Source organism: Antechinus flavipes, chromosome 3 (genome assembly GCF_016432865.1).
Source record: "Antechinus flavipes isolate AdamAnt ecotype Samford, QLD, Australia chromosome 3, AdamAnt_v2, whole genome shotgun sequence".
Taxonomy (NCBI): domain Eukaryota; kingdom Metazoa; phylum Chordata; class Mammalia; order Dasyuromorphia; family Dasyuridae; genus Antechinus; species Antechinus flavipes.
The window spans coordinates 437,796,355-437,821,261 of record NC_067400.1 but is presented as its reverse complement, the minus strand read 5'-3'; the positions used below and the strand labels follow the sequence as shown (position 1 = coordinate 437,821,261).

The window sequence follows — 24,907 nt, the reverse complement described above, 5'->3', positions numbered from 1 at the left end:
CCTTTTTCCTTTCCTTGCTTTGCCTTTCTCCTTTCTTTTCCTCTTCTCTCCTTTCCTTTCTCCTGCTCTCCTCTTCTCTCTATTCTCTTTCTCTTTTCCTTTTCCTTTCCTTCCTCTTCTCTTCCCTTCTTTTTTCCCCTTTTTTTCCTTTCTTCCTTTCCCTTCCTTTTCTCTCCTCTTCCCTTCCCTTTTCCTTTTCTCTTCTTTCTTCTCCCCTTCCTTTCCCTTCCTTCACCTCCCTTCCCTTTTCTTCTTCATTTCCCTTTCCTCTCTCCCTTCCTTTACATCACTTCTTTTTCTATTTACCTGTCCTCCCCTTCCTTTTTCTCCCTTCCTCTCTCCTCCCTTACCTCTATCTCTTCCCCTTCCTTTACAGGACTCCTCTCACCTCCCCTCTTCTCTCCTTTCTTGTACTTTCCTTTCCTTTTCTCTCTCCTCTTCTCTTTTTCCTTTCTCTTTCTATTTTTCTTCCCCTTCTCCCTCATCTTTTTTCTCCTTCATTTCCTTTTGCCTTTTCTCTTCATTCCTCTCCTTTCCTCCTCTCTTCTCCTCTTTTTCCTTTCCTTTTCTGTTTTCCTTCTCCTCTCCTCTGCTCTGTTCTCTTTTCCCTTTTCCTTTTTCTTTCCCTTTCCCTTTCTGTCCTTCCACCCTGATCCCTCACCAATCCTTCTCATATAACTGGCTTAAATCAGGGGAAAGTATAGGCCAGGCTTATGCAGTGGATGTGAGACGTGTGGTGTGGTTTACAACTCTGCTGCTATTTACTCTCCAACACTCCCAGGGCTGCTCCAGTATTCCAGGCATCAACGGTTTTACCAACAGCAAATATAACTGACAAAATCAGCCAGGGGGCACAACTGATTTAACAGCTTCTGAAATGTAATAGCCTTTTTTCCTGATTTGCAGTCCCCATGGATTGATGGTCTAATATCATTCACTTCCTCACAAATATATAAAACATTTACAGTTGTTTGCGTAAATCAAAGACAAAGTGCTGTGTGTGAAGCTGATAATAAGTAATGCTGTGATATATATAAAAGATAACATACTTTTACAGCAATAACAAAAAAAATTAACTGAATTTTCTTCCTTAGCATACTATACAAATTGCATTGCTACATGCATCTGAATAAAACATAATGGAAAGAATTTAATTAAAAAAATGTAACTTGGTTTAATTCTTTACTTTATAGTAAAATATTTACCATATGCTTCAAATATGTATGAGTCATCTGGATTAGAAGTTCTGAACGAAATTGTTAATCAAGGCCAAGTGATTCTTAAATAAGCCAAACATGATAATGATGTATGGTATTATGACAGCTTGCTATTTTCAGTTACTGTTGATAACTAGTTTTTTTTTTTAAGTCAAATAAAATATTCTTAAGGAAATTTATTTTTAAGATGACTCTGTGGCTATTTATGGTAAACTTAATTTTAAGTAACCCAAATATAAGAAGATACCAGGCTTTTCTTTTGGTCCTTTTGAATTGAACGAATAATAGGAAAAATGACTAACAATCATACATAGTTTTAACACCTCAAAGCATTATGAAGAAAGCAGGCCTTATCACTGGAACACAAATAGGCTTAAAGTTCATTTCTCTATACCACTAGCATCAGGATTCTTTGGGACTTCATTGATGGCTCATAAATCCTCTTTCTCATTTTCACCAGAACCTGTCTTTTGCTGCAATATACCTATGGCCCTATATCAGAGTAAGTGAAGAATTAATCAGTTCCTTTTATGGTCATTTTCTTGTTTGTTTGTTTGTCTGTGTGTACGTATATACATATGTGATGAAAAATAATTTGAAAAGGCTAGCATGGAATGGTATAATAATAGGTATGCTGAGTTTGGAATCAAGAGAGCCTAGGCTAGAATCCTGCTTCTACTATTTACTAGTCGTATGAATCAACATATTTACTTTTCTTGATTTTTTTGTTTTCTTTCATCATCTGTAAATTGGGGACAATAATACTAATACTCAGTGATGGATTACTTGGGAAGTTCAAATGGGAAAATAACTGTAAAGCTTTTTGAAAGACTTAAAGAACTGTGTAAACATCAGGTTTCATTATTAGAGAGCTTATTTAATTATAATAATAATAATAATACATTTTTGTGTGAGACTAATTTCTCCCAAGAACTATATATCAGAAGATCACAAACAAGCTTGACTCCTGATGACAAGATCATTTAGTTCAATCTCCCCTCTTGACAGATGAAGGAAATGGAGGCCCTAAAAGTTCCAGTGTCTTGTCCAGGGTTAGACAAATAGTCATTCAAATGCAGAGAATGAAAATCCAGTGTTTTTTGCCATTCTATCACATTGCCTTAACATGCCTTTATTATTACTACGATTTTTTTTTCGATGCCATTTTCTATGCAAATGAATGATTTCAGGAGATATTCCAGGGAAGCAGTGTTTTCTTTGTATCCTGGCTTTTGATTTTACTACTGTGCATGTCCATATATGAAAAGATATCAATACATTTCAGGGTCATGTGTGTGTGTGCCCACATGTGTACATGCTTAGTGAAAAGAAAATTTGAAAAGGCTAGCTTAGAATGGTGTAGTAACAAGTTATTATGTCACTACTCTTTTTCTATGAGTTTGTCCTTTATTGATATATTCAGGATTGCTGCCACCTATCTTAGAAATAGTTCTGTTTTTTTTTTCTTCAAACCAGTGGCATTACATGCTAAAGGTTTAATTTAGGCACAGAGCTAAATTCTCTGGTCTTCTTTTTTTAAAATGGTATATGTGTGAAGGAACAGAAAAGTAGGTTCTTTGCTTATATGATAAATTTGTATATATAATCTTTTTTTGTTTGTTTTATGTTGCCTTGTTTTTTACAAAAGTCTTTGGTCAACTTGATCATAGCTGTAAGCAGCATCATATAGAAAGAGTCCAGGATTTGGAATCAAAAGATCTGGATTCAAATCCTGTCTCTGCCACTTACTATTTATATTACATTGCAAGTCATTTAACTTCTTTGAATCTCTGTATCCTCAACTGTAAAATATGTGGGTTGGGCCAGATGTCCTTAAAGGTCTTTTCTGTCTCTGAATCTCTGATGCCATGATTTAATTTCTTCCTTTGTCGAATTGCCTAGTAATTTGCAATGAATCTCCAACCTGAGCATGGCCTATTTTATTGCTTGGGATGAATTTCCTTACTTTCAAATACTGAGAAACTCCTAAAGCTAATTATTTCTTCCTCATTGGCAAATTAACTTGCAAAGAGTATCCAAATACTCTTGACCCACTATAAAAACATAAGCCTGTGGAGAGAACATGTAATTCTCCAGATTTTGTTTTTGTTTTTGTTTTTGTTTTTGTGTTACTAGTAGCTAGCACAGTGCCTGGCACACAGCAGGTTCTTAGTAAATCTTGTTTAGTTGAATTGATTTAAACATTTTTATTGAATATTTTTTGAATATTTATTTTATTGAACATTGTACTATGTCATCAGTACTGTGTCAGGAAGACACTATGGGAGATATACAAGAAGCAAAGGAAGCGACCTTCTACAGATTTATCCACTATTTTGTCATTATGTAGAGGTGACTATGGTTTTTTGAAGCCTAGACTAGTGAAGTTTAAGATCCTAACAAACTGGATGAAATCAAAATAGGACCCTTCAAATGGACAATAAACATATCTGTTAAACCACCCTAGTTAAATTTGGAGAAGCTCATTATCAGAAAAATGGTCTATAGGTGATGATTTTTGTATTTGACATAGCAATTTAAGAATATGTCTACTAAGGCAGGGAAAGATATGATCTGTGATCATTTATTGTTGAAATCAGAGATTTCTGACCAAAAGGTCTTTCTATATAGAAAGGCAAGATATGCACATGAGATAAATTAAATAACAAAAGAATATATGGAGTGTTATTAAATTTATAGCATATACAATTAGAGATTCATGGTATCATAGTTTTCAAGTTGGAAGATCATTTTGTCTAACCCCTTTGCTTTACACATGAAGAAACTGAGGCCCACAATGATTAAGTGACTTGCTCAAATTTATATAAATAGTACATGAGAACCAGAATTTGAACTTGGCTTTTATGATTCCAAATCCATCACTCTTTTCATTACCTCCTAAAATTTTGGGCTGAAAGGGATCTTAAGTATCATTTTGTCTAACACTCTCAATTAACCAACCTTCTCAGATGAGACTCAGAAAAAATGAATAATTTATCCAAAGTCACATATCTACTTAATGGGAGAGGTGAGGAAAAACCACACTGTCTTGTTCATTGATTTTTTTTTGGCACAAACGAATTTAAAAACCCTTAAGAATCCAAGAAAATAAAATTTTACTAGAATCACCAAAGCTATTTCTACATTCCATGTCTTGCTGTTATTATCATTATTTCAACATATTATATTTTCCTTTTAGATTCTGTCTAAAATACAGTTTACAATCGTGAATGTTAACTGAAAACTGTGGATATTCTCCTGTAACAGACTGAAGAGCCTCTTTTCGTGTAATCCTCAAACTCTTAGGTGTCCTGCATTCTGGTGATTGTTTCTTTTGGTCAAGTTTGAAGCCATGTATCTGATCTAGCCATGTTAGGTTGCTTTCCTGTTGAAAGGTTGCACAGCAAGTTCAGTATGTTAGCTGCAAGTTTAGCATAGCTTTTGCAACATGAGAGAAGTGAATTCACGATACTATAATTACATGTATTGGTCCCATGTTTCCTATAAAGACCTTGGGAAAGAGTTCAAAGAATATGCTTTCCTGTTGTCTTTAGATAAAAATACTCCTCACCCTAATTTTTTGCTGCTTCATCTATAACATTTATTGAAGTTTAAAAAACGTGCAAATGCTATACCTTTAGCTAAAAATCTGGTACAAGTAACCATTACATTGATCCTGATCTTTGGGGAGTGTCCCAAAGAGAATCATTGTTTCAAATAAAAATCCCCGAGATGTTTGCTAGGGACTAACCTATGTTTTTAGAAAATTATAATCAATAGTTAAATATCAGCTCTACTTACCCAATACGACATCTAGGTTTTTGTGTGTCATATGTATATGCATGTGTATGTGATCAATTTTTAGTTTTATTCTGCCCTTTGCACTTTTGGATCACCTCCTGTACTCATGGACTACATTAGAAGAATTAGTTTTTATCAGGTCTGACGTCATTGCTGAACAAAGGCAGCACAAGGTCTCCTCAATTAACCTTCTTTTCATTTCAAAGCAGACAGATCAGAACATGATTGACTGCCAATGAACCCAAGAGAACTTCTCGACCTCAGAATAATGACAAAGAATGGTGCCCACCATATATGGTCATTACAGGAAGACAGAACCGAAGGGTCAAGTTTCCTTGTAAGTGCTTTGGGGCAATAGATTCTCCATTCTTGTTTGCTCATTTGCATATTTTACTTCATGAAGTGCTGCTTTCACCTAAAACACAATATAAGCAAATGATAAGGCCAGAAGAATGCAACCTCTCAGTGCATAGTCTGACTAGTTCAAAGAAATATTTTCAAGTCATTCAAAAACAATAAAATACCTTGAGCCAATCATTATGACTCTGTTCTAATGTCCACCTCATGGCTAGGGTTATGGTTGAAATATGTGTCAGCAAAGTCCAATGGTGTTTCTGGTAATGGAGTCCCCTTGGCCAACCCTTGGCCAAAATAGTCCTGTATCATAATGTATTCTATGTTTTAATGGGTTTTATGATAGTGAAGTTCTATCTTGCATTTACATAATGTTTTTCTTAATGAAGCACAAAGCAGTATAAAGTTATATTTAGACTTGGTAGAAATAAAGGCATTGTTTTGGTTTTGATTTTAGATTCATAGCAAACAAGTGCTGTTCTCATTGCAACCTTTTCAAAGTTTAAGGCACAGGGCAAGATTTGAGTTTTATACTGCAAATAATACATATACTTGTATCTTGCTGCTAAATATTTAATAAGCTCTTCAGGAAAAATACCATAACACTTTTAAATTTAATCTGCATTAACATTTTTTCATCATTTTTTGTGCTTGACAATCAACAAAACAAATCAAGTCCAATTTATAGCATTTCCTGATTTCTGAGATATAAATGCTCACACCGAAGATTTAAAAACTTACTTTCTCCAGCCATAGGAGCTGGCTCTAGCACACCACTACTTGTATCACTCTCACACATTATTTACACTGCATTAACACTACAAGTTTCAAGTTTCATGTCAATGAAGCATACAGTCAGTTGCTGTCTTTGACCATGAACAGATGTTTTGAAGGGAGAGGCTAGGAGTTGGAGTCAGAAGACCTGAATTCAAATACTAGTCCTAACGCTGTGTATTTTGGGAAGTCACTTGTCCTTCTAGGCTTCAGTTTTATCGTTTGTAAAATGAGGGGTCTAAACAAAACGATCATTTCCAGTTCTGAATACTGTGAGTCTGATTGCATTTGATCTGTGCGAGGACAGATCTTTTAAGTCACTTCCAGTTTCGTATCTCTTTCTTTTCAGCACCCTAATGTGTTTTGGGATCAAAGCCCAAACTTCTCTTGAGACAAAAAAAAAAAAATCATGATGAGAAAAGTGGGCCTACAAATGTGAATGTCTATTCATTGATCCCTCAAACCTCACACTCCCAGCTTGGAAATAACTATCAGAGCTTCCCCACTCAAATGACCTTAAATCCCTACTTAGGAATTTAGGACAGCTTTCCTCTGTATCCTACAGTTTCATAGACCTGTGACTTGCACTGCTACCACTGGGCAAATCATTTATGTTTTCTGAACTTCTCTACCTCACAGAGTTATGAGAAAATTACATTCTACGAATTAAAGTAGTGTTTAATATAAGTTGTTATGTCTATAATTCACACACAAATGTCAGTTAAGTATAAATCAAATGACATTCTGACCTTGGGCAGATTATTTGAATTAGAGCTAACCATGTCACCTCCCTCCTTCCAATCAATAAACTTCAGTGACTAACCTATCATCTCTAGGATCAAATACAATATCCTGTATTTGATATCCAAAGCCCTTTGCTTCCTGCTCTTCCCCCACTACTTTATCTGTCTTACTTTTTCTACCTCATCCCCACCTCTGTTCTCTGTGATCCAGGATACTGGCCTCCTTGCTATTTCTCAAACAAGATGTTCCACTTTTCAACTCTAGTCATTTTCACTGGCTGTCCCCCTTGCCTGGAATTCTGTCTTTTCTTATTATGTCCTTCTTTCTTCACCAAGCTTTCCTGGCTTCTTTCAAGTCCTAGCTAAAATCTTTTTTTCCATAGGAAGCATTTTCCAATTCTCCTTGATTTTTAAATGCTTTCTCTTTGTTCATCACCCTTAATTTATCCTGATTGTAACTTTTTTTGTACATAGCTATTTGCATGTTGTCTTCCCCATTAGACTATGCAATCTTTGAGAACAGCAATCCCTACTGCTTAGAAGAGTGATCTGAATGTAAAAATTTTTTAATAGATGTTTATTTACTGATTTTGTGACCCTGGGAAAAATCACTTAATTTCTTAGAGTCTAATATCTTCTGTAAAGTGAGAATAATGTCTACAATACTTACTTCACAAGGTTATTGGGGGGATAAGATAAAATCAAATGTATATTAGGATATTCACAAATTATAAGGTGTGAAGAACAGCAAGGTGATGCAGTAGTTAGAGTGCCAGGCCTGAAATCAGGAATACTCATCTTATCCTCAGTTATCTATTAGTGTGACCTTGGGCTAGTCACGTATTTCTGTTTACCTTGGTTTCCTCATCTATAAAAATGAACTGAAAACCTTTCAGTGGCAAACTACTCAGTGTCTTTGTCAAGAAAAGCCCAAAAATGGTCAGAAAGAGTTGGAAATTATCGAAATGACTAAATAACAAAATATCAGTGAGTTGTATGTGGCTGTTGTTATCCTCTTAATTTTATGTTGTCCATAGGAAGAAGGGAATTAACCCCATTGGTTCTTGAAATTCCTTCTAAAACTCCAAGTATTATATTTTGTAATGCTAGACACTGGCAAACATGCACTGGATCAATATATTGTGCCCATAGTTTCTTGAAAATACAAAGTTTTCAATCAACTGGGAAAACAACAATAAATTATCCCTTTAACTAAATAAAAATCACTTTGCATTAGTAACTAAATATTCAAAATGAGTTTTCAACCAACTTTAAGAATTTTCCTTAGGAACAAGTGATCTAATGTGAAGATCCATGCCCTCTATATTTTAAGGGCTCTCGAATTCCATTCCCAAATTCTTGAACAAGTAAAACCAAAGACAGAATAAGTGAAAAACTGACATTTTAAAATAATCAGTGGTTATAGCATGTGCCCATAACATCACTTCCATTTTTCACTCAACTAACTGTTTAAAGGTAAGACTAAAAATTGTGTTCTTTGTAGTCAAGTATATTTTCCTTCTATTCCTATTCTCATCCTAGCCCATGCTTAAATCAAAGGAGAGTTAAAAATAGGGGAATTTTTAAACTCTCTTCTTTCTTTTTTTAATTATAGCTTTTTATTTTCAAAATATATACATGGATAATTTTTTTACATTCAACCCTACAAAACCCTGTGTTCTAATTTTTTCCCTACCTTCACCCCCACTCCTTCAGTTGGCAAGTGATCCAATGTATGTTAAATGTGCAATTCCTCTATACATATTTCCAAAAATATCATGCTGCACAGGAAAAATCAGATCCAAAAGGAAAAAAAAATGAGAAAAAATGCAAGCAAACAACAAAAAGAGTGAAAATACTATGTTGTAGTCAACATTCAGTTCCCAGTGTCCTTTCTCTGGGTGCAGATGACTCTTTTCATCACAAGACCATTGGAACTGGTCTGAATCACTTCATTGTTGACAAGAGCCATGTCCATCAGAATATTATCTTGCTGTTGCTGTGTATAATGATCTCCTGGATCTGTTCATTTAGCATGTAAAGTCTCTTTAGGCATCTCTGAAATCATCCTGTTGATTATTTCTTACTGAACAATAATATTCCATAACATTCATATACCATAACTTGTTCAGCTATTTTCCAACTGATGGGCATCCACTCAAGTCTCCAGTTTCTAGTCTTTACAAAAAGGGCTACCACAAATATTTTTGCACATATGGGTCTCTTTCCTTCCTTTAAGATCTCTTTAGGATACAAGCCCAGTAGAAACAGTGCAGGATCAAAGGTTATACACAATTTGATAGCCCTTTGGGCATAGGAACTAGCTTTTTTCTTTACCATATCAGTAAGACCAGGCCACAGGGATGATTTCCAGAGAAGAGGAGGAAAAAATTTCTCTTGGCATCCCTTCCCTTACTGCTATCTTTATCTTCCCCCTGGGCTGCTTAGAAAATCTAATTGGCCTATTGAAGCAAAAAACTTGGATCAAAAAACCTAGATATTTTGAAATATGACTACCCATAACAATCTAATATATGTATTTCCGGCTTATTCCCACAAAAATAAATTAGGTAATGAGTACTTAATTTATTAAATGACTTCATTTTGGGAAAGATATGGGATTGCTTTAAATAGTAGAATCTGATTTTCCAAATACTGTTTGCAAACTTTTTTTGAGAAATATTATGTTATGTTAGCATGTGTATTTCTTTCTTTTTTTTTTTAAATAACTTTTTATTGATAGAACGCATGCCAGGGTAATTTTTTACAGCATTATCCCTTGCATTCACTTCTGTTCTGATTTTTCCCCTCCCTCCCTCCACCCCTTCCCCCAGATGGCAAGAGTCCTTTACATGTTGAATGGGTTGCAGTATATCCTAGATACAATATATGTGTGCAGAACCGAACAGTTTTCTTGTTGTACAGGGAGAATTGAATTCAGAAGGTAGAAATAACCCGGGAAGAAAAACAAAAATGCAAGCAGTTTATATTTATTTCCCAGTGTTCTTTCTCTGGGTGTAGCTGCTTCTGTCCATCTTTGATCAATTAAGGCTCTCTTTATCGAAGAGATCCACTTCCATCAGAATACATCCTCAAACAGTATCGTTGTTGAGGTATATAATGATCTCCTGGTTCTGCTCATTTCACTCAGCATCAGTTCATGTAAGTCTCGCCAGTCCTCTCTGTATTCATCCTGCTGGTCATCCCTTACAGAACAATAATATTCCATAACATTTATATACCACAATTTACTCAACCATTCTCCAATTGATGGGTATCCTTTCATTTTCCAGCTTCTAGCCACTACAAACAGGGCTGCCACAAACATTTTGGCACATACAGGTCCCTTTCCTTTCTTTAGTATCTCTTTGGGGTATAAGCCCTGTAGAAACACTGCTGGATCAAAGGGTATGCACAGTTTGATAACTTTTTGAGCATAGTTCCAAATTGCTCTCCAGAATGGCTGGATGTGTTCACAATTCCACCAACAATGTATCAGTGTCCCTGTTTTCCCACATCCCCTCCAACATTCCCCATTATCTTTCCCTGTCATCCTAGCCAATCTGACAGGTGTGTAGTGGTATCTCAGAGTTGTCTTAATTTGCATTTCTCTGATTAATAATGACTTGGAGCATATTTTCATATGTCTATAAATAGTTTCAATTTCTTCATCTGAGAATTGTCTGTTCATATCCTTTGACCATTTGTCAATTGGAGAATGGTTTGATTTCTTATAGATTAGAGTCAATTCTCTATATATTTTGGAAATGAGGCCTTTATCAGAACCTTTGATTGTAAAATTTTTTCCCAGTTTATTGTTTCCCTTCTAATCTTGTTTGCATTTGTTTTGTTTGTACAAAAACTTTTCAATTTGATATAATCAAAATTTTCTATGTTGTGGTCAATAGTGATCTCTAGTTCTTCTTTGGTCATAAATTCCTCCCTCTTCCACACGTCTGAGAGGTAAACTATCCTATGCTCTTCCAATTAGCATGTGTATTTCTTTCAGGTTCACTCTGGATCAATTATTTGATCACTTGTCTGGACAAGAGCTTAACCTTTTTATCTGGCACTTTATTTTCCTATCCAAAAGCCCATCTTTTCTACAGCTCCCTAGGGATTACCAAAGAAGTGATAAGCAAATGTTTCATTTAGCACAGTTTTCATTATCCCTGATACCAATTGCATCTCAGGAGTCTAATGATCTTTTTCCCATCCTATTTGGTAGAAGGTAGAGAATACATTGGACAAAGTCAAGCGGATCCTGGAAAATTAGTTTATATTTTCTTTTCTGGAGATGACTTAGTCATTCTATGATGCTGTCACATAATTATATATATATATATATATATATATATATATATATACCAATTGCATCTCCCTTTATTAATGCCAAGTTTCATTATACTAGTTAAGCTCATCAGATTACAGTTTCCAGATTTACCTTTTCCATTTTATTAAAATCAGAACAGTTGCCTGTCTATAATTTCATAACTTCTTTCTCAAATTCCATGAAAAAGGCTTCTTTTTTTATATCACTGTCATTTTCTAATATCATTACTCTCCATACAACACTCTCCTAGAAGAAACAAAAACTGTTTAGCAAAACAAAGCATCCTAGTAATCAAATTAGAGAATATAGGGAAGATTCTGTACTTATAGACTTGTACCTCTCTATTGAGACAGGGGTAATATATTTCTTCATAGTTCCTATGGAATCAATGTGGGTCATTGAATTTGATCTGATTTTATTTTGTATTTTCACTCACTCAAACTAAGATCATTATGTATAATTTTTCTTTCTGTAAATTTTCAAAGCTCTCTCATAATACTTTATCAAATCACATGCACCAAAAATTTTAGAGCTCTAGTATGTGAATCATCTAGCTCTATTGATGTAATCTCATCAAAATCAAGCTAGATACTTTAATATTTAATATTATCTCCTTAATTATATTTGGTTTAGCTTCCTATTAGCCATTCTTATTCTTTTAATTCTAATTCAATGATCATTCTCCTTTAATGAACTTTTTTAAAAAAGTGAATTAAATCTAATACTCCTGTTTTATCTTATCTTTATCATAAATCCACCCATCCAGGTCAACCAACTCATCCTTTATTTGAGGTTTCTCTTCCCCCAATTAATCAACAAAAGGCCAACTTTTCTTTTGATCAAGTTTGTTCCAATGTATGTGTTAGAGCCATAATTTGAATCAGACAGTCTAAATGATTCCTCATGGACAGAGTGAATTTTTTACCCCCTTAGCTAATGTCATCATTAGAAAAAAAAAAAGTCAAGGGATTTTTTCTGTCTGCAGGAGACAGAGACACCATTCCTTTTGGCCCTCTCTGACTGTCTCCTGTCCTGTCCTGCCTTCAAGGGCAAGAGAGAAATTCTAAGCTCTCAGTTGCACCCTGTGGTCCTGTTACAGCACTGGGAGATGGTGCCATGCTGACACAGCACGGCCAGTGATAGTAACACCTGTGAACTCACTTGGAAATGAATAACAAACTCCCAGACATACTTTCTCCATACTAGTGATCCTGAACCTTCAATAGACAAACCTCATTTTCATAACTCCCTGGCCTACTTCTTTATCCTATATCCTTTGTACACCCCCCTAAATATGATACTCTTGTTACTCCCCTTTCCAGTGGAATCTCTAGAATATGTACTTCATAGGTAAAAAGAAAATTTTGCTCTCATCTTAAAACTTTTCTTTTCTCATTCCTTTCATCTTCTAACTTCCTCTTGATAACACATTCTCCTTAGTTACCCTTTCCAACACTGGATGTCCTTTTACTTGTTCCCATGACATATTAGTCAAAGCAAGGGATTTGGAATATTTTTTGTTCCCCATTGCCACTTCTGGGCTCTCCGTGTCTCTCCATCATTCAGTAACCTCTCATCCTTTGAGATGAACTCAATCTATGTCTATCACCCAATCGAAGTTTTTTTTATATTTCTATCAATTGACATCTAGAACACTCTCTTTCTTTTCTCAATGAATTCAGGATTTGATTAAGTCTTTTTCTTTTCCTTAACTAAGTATACTTCAATCTATATATCTATATGTATCTATATCTATATCTATCTATCTATCTATCTATCTATCTATCTATCTATATATGTATGTGTGTGTACCATATTTATTATTTGTCCATTTTTGAAGAGGGTCAATGACATCATGGGTGATGTCTTGAATTGTGCATCATCTGAATTTAAGTGAGGCAGAGTGGCAAAAAATCTTCAGCCTCACTCTCACTTTCTGAGTCACTAAACTTCAATGACAGGACAAAAGTCAAGAAGACTAGTGATGGCCCATTTCTCTGGGAAAAATCTTCACATCTTTAGGATACAGATTGTCCCTGAGAAAGAACTAAGGAAAGACCTGACAGGTTTGAGGCCTATAAGTTACCTTCAACCTGGTTTAGTTTTATCATAAAAAAAGTTTATTAGTGTGGCCACTGTACATGATACAGTTTTGTGGAGCCTCAGGTAAGAGTTACAAGAATCAGGTGACCACCCAAAGTGCACAAACAGGCCTGAAAAGGTTTCATGCCAGAGATATTAGTCCATCTGAACAATACACATAAAAACATATATCACACACATAATCACACACATGTACGAACATAAGTCATACATAAATACACATATGTTATATATACACACACCATAATACACATACAAATATTTATTTGTGAAAGGAGGTGAGGAACAAATTGTATCTTATTACATATCATATATATATATGATATATAATATATTATATGTCTGAGGCAGTGCATATATTTAGCTCCAATCTAGGTATGTAACATTGACCACACTCTGTTCCTATATGCTTATCCAATTTGACTCCTTAGTGAACCAGTTCAAGTCTGGACTGTTTTCTTCTCTTGAATGCACACACACACACACACATATACACATATATGTATATATACATGTATATATGTATATCTTCTCTTGAATAATTACGTCTCTATAACATGCAAGATTATGTTCTCACCATGACTGCCACTCTCTTGACTCCTTAATTCTTTCCCAGGCCATCACCCCTGAATTGACTTTATTCTCTTCCTTACTCTATATTGACTCCTTAATGAACCAGTTAATCCCTACACTGGTCTGTTTTCTTGAATTCCTTGCCCCTTCATCCTTTTGCTGATCATGCTTGGCTAATCCTCAGTCCTGAATTATTCCCACCATCTGCTACCTTTGCTCCTAATCATGTGCTGCCAAACAAATCTGGAGAAAGTCATAAAAATGTGCTTATTGGTTTATGGCATGTAATCTCACCTGGGCCTTCATTGCATCAAGACAATTCTTTTCTAGCTCCTATAATGAGTCACTATTCCATTTACCATAGTGTCTCTTCTGAACCTTTTCATTCCTTCTTACACTTTTATAGTTCTTATCTCCCTCTTCTTACAACAGATTTTTTTTTTAATGAGAAACATTGGGGCTATTTATTGGGAGCTTTCTCTTCTCCCCTCCTCCTCATCTCATACCTTCCAGTAATATTCTGTCATTCTGCTTTCACCTGCCTCACACAATGAGATGGCCCTTCTATTTGCTAAGGCATATATAACTCATCTCATTCCATCCCAACTTCTTCAGCAGATTGTCCTATTACCCCTACTTTCACTTATCTTTAGTCACTCCTTGTCTGATGGTGGCTTATTCCCTTCTGCCTACAAAAGTGCTCATGTCTCCCCTTTCTCAAAATGGAGTGTTTCTGAATAAATCAGTTCTTTGCTATTTGTTTTTTTTTCCATCTTGTATTTAATGAGAAAAGGGTCAAGCTTGAGGTTTTCTTTGTCCCATTTGAAAATAGGAATCAGGAATTTAGCTGCAACTTGAAAACTATATCATCTAGATAAATTAATTGAGCAGATACATATAATTCTATACAAGTATGTATTCTCTCTGAGGAGAGCAGAGTGATGGTTACCTTCCAACTAAAATCTTCTGTTTTTCCTCCTGGCAGGAATGAAAGTTTTCCTTGGAGAAGAGTAAGTAGGGATGGGGAAGAGACACTAGAAATAACTTTTCTTGTCTCTGTTTGAGTCACAAATGACACATCCTTTATACATGTGGGAAAAAGCTATATTATGCCTAGTTGCCAAATCTAATGGCCTTTCCTTAGTTCTCATCCTCCTCAGCCTGTCTTTAACTTTTGACACTATTGATCACTCAAAGTCTTGTGATATTCTCTCATGAATTGGATAAGAGTGAGGGAAGGATGTGCAAGGTCACCAGAGTCACTTTCTACTGCAGAGACATCTGGTTCCAGTTGTAAGATACAGATCTGGATTACTGGAGGTGGTCCTGGATGCAGTGGGAGATCTCAGACTTTTTAAGGTAATGTCTTTAACAGGTCTCAGTTCTATTGAGGCAATACCCAATCAATGATTAAAGCTAGGTAAGAAATATTCTGTTAGCAGATTGTGTATAAAGTACCAAGCCTATAATTCAGTACCCATTTGTGCTGGATTGTCACCTGGTTTTGCTAAGTCTAACAAAATCTTACTGAACTTAGATACCCAAATGAGCTCTCTCTTTTTCAAAGCACTTTGAGGAGCAGTATACTTATTCCAACTAGTTCTTAAAATTTTTTGGGGAGCCTCTTTTGGAACTCCTTCTAGATAGTTAATATAACAGAGTGAAAAGGGTACTGGATGTTGAAACAGTCAGAAGAGGTTGGTCTGAAGGTTGACTCTGCTCTTTGTTATCAAGATGATCTTAAGCAGGCCAATTAACTGCCAGATTTCTTATTCCTTCTATCTTTAAAACCTATAAAATAAGACCTCTGGTTCATTCTTTTGGTTTTACATCAAGTGATAACAAATGTTTATTTTGTGACAGTGAATTTCATTTTAGGAAATAGCCAGAAGTTATTTAGGCACAAAGATATTGAATTAATTCTTATTTGAAGCTTCATAATATTTGGGGACCAAAAGCAAAGAGACTAGCTTTCTTCTAGACTTCTTAAAGTTGGCTCTAAGGGAAATTTCTAAAGAGGAATTTCAAATAAGCACTGAGCAAAGTCAATAGTGATGGAACACTTAAGTAGCCTTCCAGGGTGACTTCTAGGAAAGGGAACACCTATTTGTACACAAAAGTTATTAAATGATTTTTGTTAAATCTTAGTGTTGTTACTTCTGAAATATGATACAACTAGATAATGTGATAGCAGGGCAGTCATTGTATGCTATTATTATATTATTTCCAATTTGGAAATTTGTTCAAAGATAGATTTTGCAGTATAAGCTGAGGGACTGGAGAAAACATTGCATTTATTTATATGCCACTATATGGAGATCGGAATGACCTGGAAATTATATTGCTTGGGAAATTGTAGGTTACTAGTATACAATGGCCTTCAATAATTGAGAATTAGTTTGAGAATAATATTAGAAGAATCTAATATTAAAATGAGATACTTTGTATAAAGTATATAAAATTTATATAAAAGTATGATAATCTTAATCATCATCAATCTTACACATAAATAAATTTAAAAAAAACTGAGACTTAAACAGGTTTTTGACCTGCTCAAAGTTATACAATAAGTAAATGAGTCAAGCTTTTGTTTTTTTACTTCTGCATTCAATATTTTTCCTATTTTAATCAGCCTGCCTCACACATAATCAATGACAAAGAAGAGCATTAATATCGATCTAAAATAGTATTGATTAGGAAAATATAAAAAAGAACAGTAAGTGAACATGAATTAGGGAATCACTATTCAGTATTGAATGACAGGTTTTCAAAGCAACTCAGGAGCTAGAATGAAATGAGAATAAAATAAGCATAATTGTACCCTTTGGATTCCCATGCAGTATAAAAAGTTTTTTCCCCCTTTAATGAAAAATAAATTCAACATAGAAGATATGGGGAAATTAGGACACTAATGCATTGTTAATGGAGTTGTGAGCTAATCCAACCATTCAGCAAGTTTGAGCTATGCCCAAAGGGGAATTAACCTGTGCATACTCTTTGATCCAGCAGTATCACTAATAGGTTTGTATTCCAAAGAAGCCATTATAAAAAAGGGAAAAAATTTATATGTACAATATTTATAGAACCTTTTTTTGTGGTGGGTAAAAAATTGGAAACTGAGGCAATGCTCATCCATTGGGGAATTACTGAACAAATTGTAACATATGAATGTGATGGAATACTATTGTGCATAAGAAATGGTGAGCAAGTAGATTCAGAAAAACCTGGAAAGACTTATATGAATGGATGCTGAATGAAGTCAGCCAAATCAGAACATTTAACACAGTAACAGCAATACTGAACAATGGTCAACTATGACAAACTTAGTTCTTCTCAGCATTACAGTGATCTAAAATAATTTCAAAAGGCTCGTGATGGAAAATGTTATCCTCATTTAGAGAAAGAACTATCGAGTCTGAATGCTGATTGAAACATACTATTTTCATTTTTTTGTTTTTGTTTTTTTCATTTTTTTTTCCTTTTGCTATTTCTTCTTTCATAACATGAGTGATGTTGAAATATGTTTAAGATGATTACAACTGCATACCTTCTATCAGATTATTTCCTATGTTAGGGGGAGGAGTAAAAGAAAAAAAATTGTCACTGAATCTTACAAAATTGAAAACTCTCTTTATATGTAATTAAAAACAATAAAATACTATTTATCCCCACCCTCAAGCCAAGATATTGTATATATAACAAAAAAGCTTTTCATCCCTTCTTTGGAATATTAGTACTATACAGAAAAAATAAAATCTTTTAAAGAGAGAATGCTGTGCAGAGACTGCACTGAGATGTTAAAAATATCTACCTTCTCTTTGTAATAATCCTAATTATTGCTAATAATTGAATATAAGGATAGAGTCTAAAACTGAGATTTCATTGGGATAAGAAACTCCTAGGTGAGTAAATTCCCTCTACCAATGCAGATGGGCTCCTTTTTTTGTGAATTATGGCCTTTGAGAAACAAGCATTTATTAAGTGCTCACTAGATGCCAAGAACTTTGCCAAGTGATAGGGACACAAACCAAAAAAAGCTTACATTGCATGGAAATAATTTATCCAGTGACTTATCCAATCATAAAATTTGATCTTTGAACTAAATCACATAGCAAGTAGTGAAGTCTTTTTAAACTCCACATAAACATAAATAGCAGTCCAATTCATAAATGCCCATTCCTCATTACTCTGAGTTAACTACTCTTCCCCAAACTAAAGAAATTATAGGACTACTGGAAAGGTAACCTGAAACAGTGGAAAATATGCCAGATTTGCATTCAGAGGAGCTGTGTTCAAATTCGAGCTCTGTCACTTACTACCTCTGGAATCTTAGCAAAATCAGTTAAACTTCATGAATCTATTTCCTGTTTTATAAAATGAATGGCTTGGACAAAAGAGCATTTTAAGTCCCATCCAAATCTAAATGTGAATGAACCTCAATATAGAATATATATGGTGTTTGTCTCCAAAGTGTGCTGTGGTAAGTACTCAATGCTTCTTGCATTTACTTTGGTAACAAAATCAGCTGTCTTCTACTTCTAAAAAAATTGGGCTAATATAAGGATAGGAATGAAAAAGTAAAATACTAAATGCATATTTCAGAAAACTAAAATTGTGTGTTTTTTTTCCCAGGTGGCACTGTTACCTGCAATTAGGCTACTCGTTTGGAAAGAAATCTTTTTAAAAAAAGTAGTTGATCCCCCATTTAATACAGAAGTGAACATAACTGTACCAACTGTGTCCATGGCCCATTTAGCATAATAGTTCGCCATCTTTTTGGTTAACTCGGGATTCCTATAATCATAATATTCTTTGTAACAATTCTTCAGTGGTTCTTTGGAAACAAGTCAGTACCAGATTCTGAATTCACCAAGTGCAGAGACCAAGTCAAGGAGAAGCTTATATATAGTATTTCTGGTAGATTCATAACATGAAAACCCTAGTAGGTCATTTTCTATTCCATTCAGAATATTAATGATTTAAGAGACTTAATATCCTGGGGGAAATGAGGAGGAGCTTTAGAGAATTTAAACAAAGCAAGGCAATACCCATGCACAGTAGAAAGATTTCCTTTGCACTTATTCACCAAAGCTCTGATGTTACAGGGAATGGATGTGAGAGTCCATGGCACTAGATATTCTATGAAAATATCATCATCTTACAGATGTGAGGTGGACATTACAATTCAGTTTCTTTTTGTCTAAATTGTAATAGAAAAGCTATATTCAACAATAAAAAAAAGAATTATACTTTGGTAAGGAAATATTGGAGGTTTTCAGCACTTTCACAGGCAGGCCAAATGTCTTCATCTGCCATGTAAATGCAATAAAAGGATATATGCATGAAATTATAGGATTTATGGGCGACAGAAACTAAACCACATAAAATATCATTTTTGCTTTAAAATTTGGTCTTCTTCCTAACATGTGTTAAAAAATATAGATGTCTTTTACTAATGAAGTACATCAAAGCATATTATACTCTGCATTTTGTGAGAACCAGGCAATTTATAAATGCGATTCACATTTAATTAGGAGTCATTTCTTTTCCATAAGCATATTTACTCGGATTTCTTGTTCCTACGGCAACCCAGTGAGTAGTACGGCCACAAGAACGGTCTAGACTAACCTAAAAAGAGAAATGGAGATTAATAAGCAAGCTCAATATTTAGACGATAATACAGAAGAACAAACTCTAAGACTGGGGAGAGAAGCATTACAAAGGAGCCTTAAATCAGAATCTCTTAAATCAAGGAGCCTATTTATAGCTGTACAGATTTTATTTATTCAAGAGTACCCATAGTACACAGTGAAAGAGATGACTCATTTTGCACTAAGTTCTCTAATTGGCTATCAACTCAGGTAGTGGTTGTTGTTGTGTTAATTACAACCCACTTTGAAACAGGTTTAAAATTCTTAACAAGGGGATATGTAAGCAACGTTTTAACTAGATGTGTGTGTGGATGTACCCTTCAAATTATAGGAAGTTCCTTTAAAAACAGACAGATTTCTAAATCTAGCATTAATAGAAGACAATGCTATTAGTATTATATTGGGCAGAGGGTGAGAACATTCTTAAAACCAATTAAAACCAACCTTATTCTTAAGATTATTCTCTCATAGGCTGTTTTAAAAGGATGAACAGTCACAGTTAGCTAAAGGTGTGCTTGTCATAAATATTGACTGAAATGCATTTTTAACGTTATTAAGAAGAAAAGTAAAAAAGATTAGTGGGATTTTTGTATTTTCCCTTTTAAAATATGTCTATAACTGACACTTTTTAGGTTGTGTCTTTAAGATAAAAAAATGTATTTCTCTACAAAGAGATATTTTTAATATTCTTGTTAGATAGAAATCAGATGCAATTAAGAATTCTTTAACCTTTAGAGAAAATTAGGAAATAACTAAATAAATAATAAGTCCTGAAGTTAAACTATTTTTGTGTGCTTCTTTTTTTGCAGCTGGATAGTGAATAATTACCATGTATTATTATTTTTTTTGCAATCTCCTTGTGTTTCAAAATAATTAGAACAACCACCAAAAGTTTAAAAAATGTAATCCTGTAGAAAATCTGGTCTTTACTCTTAATTTTTGCTTACAGACAATGACAAGCTTTCTTAGAGGTTTTGCAATCCAAGGTATTTTTATGTTAGAGAATTACTATCAACACGGCAGCAATGACATCATTATCACGTCTCCAAATGATCATGCTTAGTAGCCAAAAAAAAAAAAAAAAAGTAAAAATGGCTCTTTCTGACCTTTCAACATTGCTTCATTAACTTGTAAGTTGCAGCAACAAGTTAAAATGTGAAGCTTCTCTGGGATAGTCTCAGATTTTGCAGATTTTTCCACACAAAGAAATTGAATGCCATTTAAAAAAAAGGAAATTATATATATGAATGCATGTAGGTTAATTTTATGTACATATATATGTATATATATATACATATATATATACATATATACCACACACAAATATATACACACATACGCTTACATATATATATATATATAATTTCTATAAGGTGCTAGATGTGTATATACATATATATGCATATATATACATATATAAAAATTACTAAAAAGTGCTGGATAAATTTAGTGAATGACAAAAAATATCTGCTAGGCATTTTTTGCTGTTTCTTTTGGCTGGACCAATTTTGCTTTAGAGTTTGCTCTTGCAAGTTCTCAGGGACAGACAGACACCCACAAAATTGGTAATGTAAATTAGTAATGATAGAATTATACTGAACTATAATGAACTATAAGTGCCAATACTGAAATCAATTTTAGAGCACTCAATTGAAAACCAATACCAAAAATATCTAAAAAGTATTTATTTTTCTGAGCAAATTTTAACTATTAATCCACAAAGCAGGCTTAAATCAGTCTCTTAAAAACCAAATCTATTATTTTTTATAATCGCTCTTAAGTATATTTTTTCTAATTCAAAATGTCCCCTTTCTTAGCAAGCAGATTAATTAACTCAACAATTAAACCAGAAGACAATTCTTCCCCAGATAATCCATGACTTTGAGCCCAGAATTGCTATAGGTACTTCTGTGCTTGTATGGAGTGCATTTTAATACCAAAGAACACAACAACTTAAATGCCATTCTCTGGGTTTTATGAAAAAGCAATATAGGAGAGTAAATAGGGCAAATATCAACAAAGATGGACACACAAGTTGAGTCAAACAATAAATTCAAATAATAGAAGTCCATCTAAAAATAGTGTAGGAGAGACCCTGTGTATTAATTCCCTGCGAACTCCCAACAGCCTGACATATGTTAGGATATTCCATTATCTTAAAAAAAAATCATTATCATTATCGTCATAATAAGGCACTATCATTGAGCCCTCCTCACTTGGCTGCCCAGGTAGAATGAAAGTTCAGAGGCATAGAGGCTCATGTGATGGCACAAATACTGCACCCTCTCTGTTGCAAGTAATCTGCGCAGATTAGAAGAAAACTTGTTAAATAACCACAATTAAAGTGTTCACCTACTCCCCTTAGTTTCCTCTTCCAGGTGTGCAAAACTGGAGTTATAGATCAAAGAAGAAAATTTGGAGAGGCTGCTTCTAGGAGACTACAAGGCAAACAATTTAATTAGCTTCAACCCCGTCCCCACTGAAGATAGCCCTTTTAGGTCATTAGTAGATGCTGCAAATGAACAATTTCCTACCCTCCGACCTCCCCGTTCTCAAGCCTTAGGACGCAGCGGTCCAATAGAAGCGTCCTTTTTTCAAGTGCCCCCGCCCCCACTCCCAGCAAAAGGCTCGGGAACAGTACTGGGCACAACCTTTGCTGGAACAGGTAAATAATACCCCAGGCAGGGGCTGCAAGCGAATTGCTTTTGTCTGTATTTAAACTTCATGTCCATATCATCACAGACTGCTGCTTGGAAAGGGGGTGGAGGGAATAAATGCTCCAACCCCCAAAGCCGAAGCAGCAGTGGCTCAAACAGAAGGCACAGAAAAGAATGGAGATTTGCAGATCTGATAATGAGCCAGTTAATGACATAAATGATACCTCAAGAACCTCACTAAACCATCCAGGTCCTACAATTTAATCTGTAATAAATACTCCTGCATCATTGCGAGATGGCTGCTCATAATGGCAAATGAAATATGCTGGTATGATAGGTACAATAAATCTGGATTTTCCTATGGTTCCCTCAGGCTAGAACAATATGTAACCACAGTGCGCACTGTCAGGATGAGCAGATCTCAAAGCCATCATAAAATCTAAATGGGGACTAATTAGGAGGCCCTTCCCTTCCAGAGTTACTATTTCTATTGACATTTTCCATGCATGAGCCCCTCCATAACATCATAAGTCACCAAGATAAGAACTCCCTAGATTATAGGGAAAAAGCTTTAATGGAGAAGTTGAACTCAAAGGCGATGCATAAATTTCCCTTTTGATACTACAGGAAGTCTGTGTTCAGTACTTTCTTTACAAACTTTCATTCCATGCAGAGGATACTTAAAAAAAAATCTTTCTGCACAGTTTCTTACTATTTGTCCCATTCCAATCTCATTGCCTTGGGACTCCCAAGAGTCAAATGCAAGGGGTGGAAGGAGATCAAAATGGGGCAGAAAACTGGTGGCTATCTAGAAGGGTAATGACAGACAACGCACTGACTTTATAGCATTTGAGAGGTGACTTTTGGTTCAGAGGCTGAAGTCTGTCCAGGGATCAATGACTAAGTCATAAGCATGTTCCTAAAAGTCACCAATAAGTCATTTCCTTTCCTCAAAAAAAAATTCCTTCCCACTGACAACAGGAATTTGCCCAAAACCTGAATTTCCTATGATTTTTGATAAGCTTTGATGTCATTTGAAATAGGGTCAGGGATATGTGTATGTGAGAATGGGAAATGGTGAGGGGGTTATAGGTAGGAAATGGATGGTAAGCAATGAAGACTACATCAGAAAAGTATAGGTGTAGGAATTTTGAAAGGAATGATAGCCATTGAGATCTAAATCATTCTGGTTCCTCTTAAAATGATTCAGAATTTTCAGTGAGGTGCTACCAGATTTCAGGAATGGGAGACTACTGTAACACATTATTATCCATTATTTATCCTTTAATTTTTGTAAGATATAAAACCAAATATTTATAAGGTAAAGAGCCTATTAGCCTCTCCCCCCCAAAAAATCTTGTTCCTATGTTTAAGAAACATGTTCCTATACCAGATATCATTGGCTACATGCAATCTAAATATTTGTATTTGGTGAAATAATTTTAGTTACTGAAATTCTGATCATAAAGCAGAAGAAAAGCTGAAGGGAAACCATACACAGAACTGAGAAACTTTCTGAAAATGTTGCCTAAGCTATACAAAACATTTTCTCTTCAAGATTTCTATAGTAGCCAAAGTAATGAAAAATGCACCAGAGAATCATAGAGCTCAGAGATCATCACTCTAGACTCCTTGTTTTATATTTGAAGAAATCGTTTCCCAGGAAAGTTTAGTGAATTGTCCAAGATCATTTAGAAAGACTATTGACTTGAATCAGAGACGAGAACTTGAATTCAAATACTTGTCCATCCACTAGATACTTACTTGTATTATCTTGGACAACATCTCTGGATTTTAATTTCCTCCTTTGAAAAGTCAGGGGAATGAGATAAATGACTCCAGGTCCTTTCTAAATATATAGCTATAATTTTTATAGATTAGTCGGATCTAAGTTGATTACCATAGAGACTTTAAGTTTTTAAAGAGCAGGAAACTTATCTATTTAAATCTGTGGTATGTAAAAAGGATAACAATATACAAAACTTGTCATGTTTTCTAATGTCAAATTAACTGCATTATCTATGTCTTTATCTTCTAACACAATAAGGATGCTTCTGTGGCAAATCAGAAATTAATCTGAATTTTATATTAATTATTGTCCCAAAGAAATCCTAATGAAGCAAAGAGCTCTAGGTAGATACACTTCAAACAAGAGACTGAGACCTAGTTCTCAGAGAAAATTACTGCAGTTTTGTGGGTTTGTGTCTCCACTTTAAATTTGTGTTTACACATTTGCATAATGTGTATAATCCAACCTTGTTTGGATTCTTAATATTTTTCAAAGTTGCTTAATTTGCATCATTAAGTATGTATAATCTAAAGACTTCTGTTGACCAAATTTTCTGTGATTTGCTATTAAAATCATTTTTCAAAAAGTTGATATTGAAAATCACTTGACTGTCATGATGTCATTTAATAGACTTTCACCAGTTTTCTATTGATTTAATGTCACAACAAATTCTAAATATTATCATGGCATCAATAACATGGTATTCAATCATATTTCAATGTATCATACACCCCTGCTGTAGCATTCTTTGAAGCTCCTTTTAAAGCACAAATTAGGTTGAAAAATATTTTATGTACATAATACAGGAATTTGTTGTGTTCAGTTCTAAATGCAAAATGATATTTTTTCAGTCAAATGATAGTATTAAGATGATTTTACAACTTCTGCATTTCAATGCTTCTTGACAAATTT

At 34.5% G+C, this 24,907-nt stretch overlaps 1 long non-coding RNA gene across 1 annotated transcript; it reads left to right on the top strand.

The window, feature by feature from the left end:
* Positions 1 to 438: 438 nt before the first annotated feature.
* Positions 439 to 5,542, top strand: LOC127558016 (uncharacterized). The gene is made up of 3 exons (XR_007952702.1): positions 439 to 879; positions 1,678 to 1,719; positions 5,225 to 5,542. It is a non-coding gene; the product is annotated as an uncharacterized LOC127558016 (long non-coding RNA).
* Positions 5,543 to 24,907: the final 19,365 nt, after the last annotated feature.